Raw genomic sequence first — 6,000 nt, forward strand, 5'->3', positions numbered from 1 at the left:
GGAGCAGGTCAACCTTTGTTGAACAACATTCAATTTCCTGTTTTATGGGCACCACACTAAATGCAGTCCATTGCCTTTGACATAAATAAATGAACTGTTTGTCAATCCCAGTGGAAGCAGAATTCTTGAATGAGCCTAGATTTTCTTTTTATATGAAAGCAAATAAGCAAGAAAAGTCCTTAGTGACTAGTCTGATGCCCATTATTGCTGGTTTATCAAAATCTCCACCCATTACATGTGGATAATGGACTTGCTCTGTCCTTAGCATAATTATTCGTCTAGACTGGAGACATGTCAGGCTAATATTTCCACAAAGGGTTTTTCCCTTTTAAAACCGGATGGTGGCTTGAATCATGGCATTAAATCTGGAAAGTGCTCCTAATAAGACCATGACCTTGTCTCACTCTCAAAGATTGTACTGGGAACCACTCCCAGAAAAGTTAAAAACATGAACTAGAAGTAAGCCAGTCAATTCTCTGTGGAAAGCATCCAGTGGAAAAAGTCGTAAGAATAGAATAAACTAAAGGTATTTTACAGTAGCCATGAATTTCTTGTCATAGTTGGCTTTGTCTTACTCTATAGACATTACTATAGCCAGATATATTATTCATTTCTGGCAATGTCAGATAGTACTTTTTAGCAAACTCTAATGAAAACCGTGTATGATTTGATTAGGTTACTATTTCTCAAACTTGTGTCAGATAGATAATGTGAAACAAATGGCTTCCTTCAGTTTGCCCTGAAAGGAGAAAATAACTTTACAACTTACAAAATAACTTCATATATGTTGGGTATGGAGACCTCTTCAAAGAATGATCTCTTAACAAAAAAAATAAAAAAATAAAAATCTAACCAACCAAAAAACCAACAAGTCACCAAACTAAAAAGTGCAATTTATGCCTTGTTAGCAATTTTTATAAACACCTTCACTCATCACTCTGAAGCAGGACTAATTCCTGCTTCAAAGCTATCCTGGAAAGTCATGAAATTTGCAAGACAGTGATTTCTTTACTTACGTCTGTACTGTACTGCAAAACTGGGAAAGGCTGTCATTCATTTTTTATATACTGAAGCAGAGTTTATCAAAGAAAACTTTAGATTTTTACTGGGTCTGTGAGCATTTGTGTGTCTAGCTAGCACTACTGAAGTTAAAAGTCCATTAGCATTTCCATTATGAACCGCATTTTCAGTGTTTTGTAATAATAACAGTCCCTAAAATTTCTTTCCAAGTGAAAACTTGGCATGTAAATTCTCAGTCCAATTATTTCTGTATAAATGTTGAGACAAATCAGTTTGTTCATTCTTACATTTTATGGGAGATCATAAATTTTTATGGTTCAGACATTTTATTACATTCTTGTAACAGTATAAGAATTCATTAAATAGAATTTCATTGAAAAGGGAGTTTGCAATAATGCATGCAGTTAAAACTGAACTGACTATATTTTTTCTTTTCTCTTTTTCTTTTTTTTTTTTTTAATTAGAAAGTAGCTACTGCATATATTATTTAGAATATAATATTATTCCCAGAAACACCTATTGATAGTGAGGTGCTTGGTAGTCTCACGTCAAACGTCTGTTACAAAAAGCTATATTAATTGTTGAGTGTCTGAGAAAGGTCTTCAATTACACCTGCACTAGAACATGTATTTAAAGATTGGCCTAGCTTAGATCACCATTGCAATATTGTCTATTACAGACCCTTTGGCTATCTAAAATCCATGACTTATTTTTCCTCTTGATTTAGCTAACTGGCATACACCTGAAGTTTCTGTTACGATTAAACTTGCATAGGTAAGCTAAGTTAAAGAGTATTAACTTGCATCTTAATGCAGGAAAAATGGATGTTAGCTTCTATGAGGTCAGAACAAGTGCTGAGTTATTTTTTTACTTTAGATAAACTCTTCTTTGTAACACAAAGTGATAGCATGTAACAAGTTGCTTTCTTTTCTCTAAACCTCTTGAACTCCCAATTGGTTGTTATGCTTTTAAGGGTATTTCCTGTCAGTCAACACTCATGCCGTATCAAATGCTCGTAAGTAGAAAATACCATACTTGCATATACTTGAACATGTCTGCATTGTACTTGATGACACTTGGATACCAAACATTTTGAATCATTAGCGAGGTGAAAAGACCTAGAAACTTCTATTCCATGCCTAGAAATTAACAAGTAAAATGCAATATTGTCCTACTTGCTGGCTAAGGTTCTTCGTATAATAAAACCACTTTTAAGTAATAACTCCTCAGCATAAATGCTGGAACAGAACCACCCGGAAGTTAACAATTCACAGAAATAAGCACCCTTCCCTTTATTGTCTGCACATTTGAATTCTCTGACAATCATATTAACTTCCTTGATGGAGAAAAACTTCATCGTTAGGATAATGTCATTTTTATTTATAGAAGCAAATGCATCTAAAATGGCAGATAAGTCTGTAGATATAAAAATGTGTTTAAAGTCAGTCAACTTTTTTCCTGATCAGAATGTGTTCTTTGCCCGTCTGATTTCTGTACTTCATTTTATTATGAAGAAGTGATAATGGTAGCAATAATGGCAATGAAAGCAATAATGGATTGCAATGAAAATACAAGGTTTTTATTCACAAAAACATTTGAAATCAAATACATTCAGCAATTGATGCATTCTGTTACTTTATTTCATGATTTGTTTTTTAAATATGCCCCAATCCTCATATAGTTGACAAGATTCAACACAATAAGAATCCCAGCAAAATAGGTATGATGATTGGCTGATTACCTGATTTTAATAGTTCCCATGGATACAAAGATCATAGGTCTCACAGAGAGCAGTATTTTGAGTGCCCCACTGGGCCGATTCTTACAGAGACCAAAGTTTACCAACTATCTGGTGTGATTCTTCTCTCATCTAATGTCACAGAAACACTTCAGTAAATTTAATGTCAGCTCTGGCATTACTCCATAAGCTGTTGGGTTGAATGTTCCTGTAGAAATGTAAATGTGTTTTTACTGTTGCCATCATCATCATTATGGAGATTTCAAAATAGGGCCTCAGACTGGGTAATCCTGTACAGTCCAGAGGTGTTGCCAGTGAATGTCTCCTCAGCACCTCCCATCACCCCATTTTCCTTATATATTCAATTAGGTTAGGCTGACATAGTGTGAAGGATGCCATCTGATTATTTTGCGTCTAGAAAATGCTAAGGCTGTTTTTACTAATTCAGACCAGAATTTTGGGTCTGAATTTTGTATAGTATTTTGTATAGTATTAGATGGATGCACTTGTCCTAGAGATCCAGCACTTCTTTGATCTCTTGTTAAGCTTAGTAAGATTTTCTTTACATAAAATGTTTGCTTTTGTAGTTCTCAGTAGCATCATTATAACATCATCTTAGACATAAATGAGCATCTGATCTGGACCTCTTCCAGCACCATGATAAATATATTCTTGAAACCACCCTTGACCATTGCATCCTTGCTGCAAATGAAAGGATGAGAGGCTTCATTGTGATTGACATTAGGAAGGGATAATCTCCTTGGGGTAGTGCCTGTGGGTGACTCACTGTTAGCCTTCCCTGCTGGACTGCAAATATCTATAATAATAGAGCTCTATCAGGGAAGAGACCTTCTTGTAAAGTGTTACTTGTGTCAAGTCACAGGGGTTTCAGATTTTCTTATGTAACCTTATAGTAGTGTATCTGAACTGGCAAACACTGGTGGAAACAGAATTATTCCAGTGAAAAAAATTACCTCGGCAGTAAAAAATAAATAAAATGCTGTAGGCATACAAAGTGGCTGGAGAGATTCTGTATTTTATGTAATGACTTCCTTTAATAGCATTTGTAATGTGAAATATGTAACTTAAAAAAAATCTGTGTTAGAATTGTTGTGATGTAATCTGAAGTTGGTTAGGAATAGGAGAACATGAAACATCACAGAGTCACTACACAGAACTTTGTTCTTAGTCATCTCTTTTAAGGGAGCTGTTATTTCAGAAGATGCCATTTTAGAGGTGTTTACTGCAATATAATAGCCTGCACAAGAAATTCAACCTTTCTTTGCCTTGTCTCTGTAGCTGCTATTGCAGTACTGGTGGTAGGAAGATGATGATGAATTATTTTTCTTGAAATCATTTCGATTTTGTAATAATATAAAATTTTAGTGATTTCATAGTCCTGCCTTAAAATTGAAGATTAATTACTGTTGTTTTTCAATTGGGATATATCTTTATGTGTACACCTCATATGAGTAGTTCATGATACTCTAAGTCTTCTTTAAAGAATTTATGCACACAAGAAGTTTTTTTTTTCATTTGATAGTTGATTTGTTTTTAATTCTTAATTTAAAATTTGGACTAGAAGGTTTCTTACGTAACTTTAGCGGTCTGTGGGAAGATGGGGATCTGAAAAGATTGTATCCTATGGAAATGTATGGTAGTGTAAGAAGTAACTACTGTTCCTGGCAGCTGTCTTTCTTTTGGGTGGTGTGGGATGTCTACACCATTGCCTTGGGCAGGATCCTAAATTGAGAGATGAGTCTCTCTTCAAAATTACAGAAATCAGGAGACTGCTTTAAAAAATAAGACATAAGATTGCCCATGCTGGTAGGTAGGGATTACTTTTGGAGTGACCACTTGACTGATATATTTTGTTCACATTGCGATCATTAGTAGTTATTTTTGAGGTGCTTTTTACTGATTATTATTAATCAGTATTATTAACAACAACAACAACAACAAAAATGAAACAAACAAACAAAAAAAATGCAGTGAAAGATTACATCCACTGTTACCACCAGTGCTATGGGTCTAGGCTAGGTTAAATTCTACTCACAGGAAACAATCTGAAAAAAAATAGATCTTTATTTCAGTACCTTATCAATACGGCTTTTTATGGTTTCCTTTAGTCTTGTGCAAAGGTATGATAAAAACTGAGACAGTTTTGCATCTCATTTTATGACTGGATCTGGTAGAGGAGTCTACTGTCTTTTTCTGGATCTGTACTACTTCAGGTGATATCAAAATAGTCATTTTCTCCCTGTGGTGGATGTTGTAAACCGAAGCCACAAACGGCCTGAATAGGAGTCCCATGCTGCACGATTTCATATAAGTTGTACTTTAAGGAAGCCACCAGAGTTAGAACAGATGTGGCACTGCTCTGTGGGATTTTCTTCAGAGTTAAGTGTCTCTAGAGAGGCAACAGTTTGTGAGAGGATTTTCATAGGGGATGTATAATACATCTTATCCTGTAGGTTTTATAAGGGGAAGGAGTAATCCAAGTCCAAATATCCCCGCCATTTCTATTTCCATAAATAATCCTAGTTATTGATGACATGGGCCATGAAAATATAGTTGGTAAGGAAAATAAAGTTAAACAGCATAATGGTTCCATAAAATAATAATAATGCTACTACTAATAAAAGAGTCAAATAACTGTTATTTGCATAGTTTTTCTATAAGTTTTGCTATCTGAAGAAAAGTTAGTTTTCAACAAAAACAAGAACAATTAGTGATGGGGAGAAGATAGAAGACCGGAAAGTTTTTTTGTTACTGTTTTATGTATTTCCATATGGAAGGTGCAAAGGGCTCAAATAGTAGTGGTTGAGCTGTGTTATTTTTTGTTTATTGTGGGAGATGAAGACAAAACTTCCCTTTAAGATCTTTTTTTCTTATAAATTTACACTGGTATGTTATTATTATTTTTTTTCCAGTGGGCTTCTCTGCTTCCAGGGTCAAAATCATAGAATCATAGAATCACAGAATGGCCTGGGTTGAAAAGGACAACAATGATCACTTCATTTCAACCCCCCTGCCATGGGCAAGGTGAACAAGCACTAGAGCAGGCTGCCCAGAGCCACATCCAGCCTGGCCTTGAATGCCTCCAGGGATGAAGCATCCACAGCCTCCTCAGGCAACCTGTTCCAGTATGTCATCCACCACTCTCTGGGTTAAAACTTCCTCCTAATATCTAACCTAAACCTCCCATGTCTCAGTTTAAGACCATTCCCCCTTGTCCTATC

Source organism: Tetrao urogallus (genome assembly GCF_951394365.1).
Source record: "Tetrao urogallus genome assembly, chromosome: 1".
Lineage (NCBI taxonomy): Eukaryota > Metazoa > Chordata > Aves > Galliformes > Phasianidae > Tetrao > Tetrao urogallus.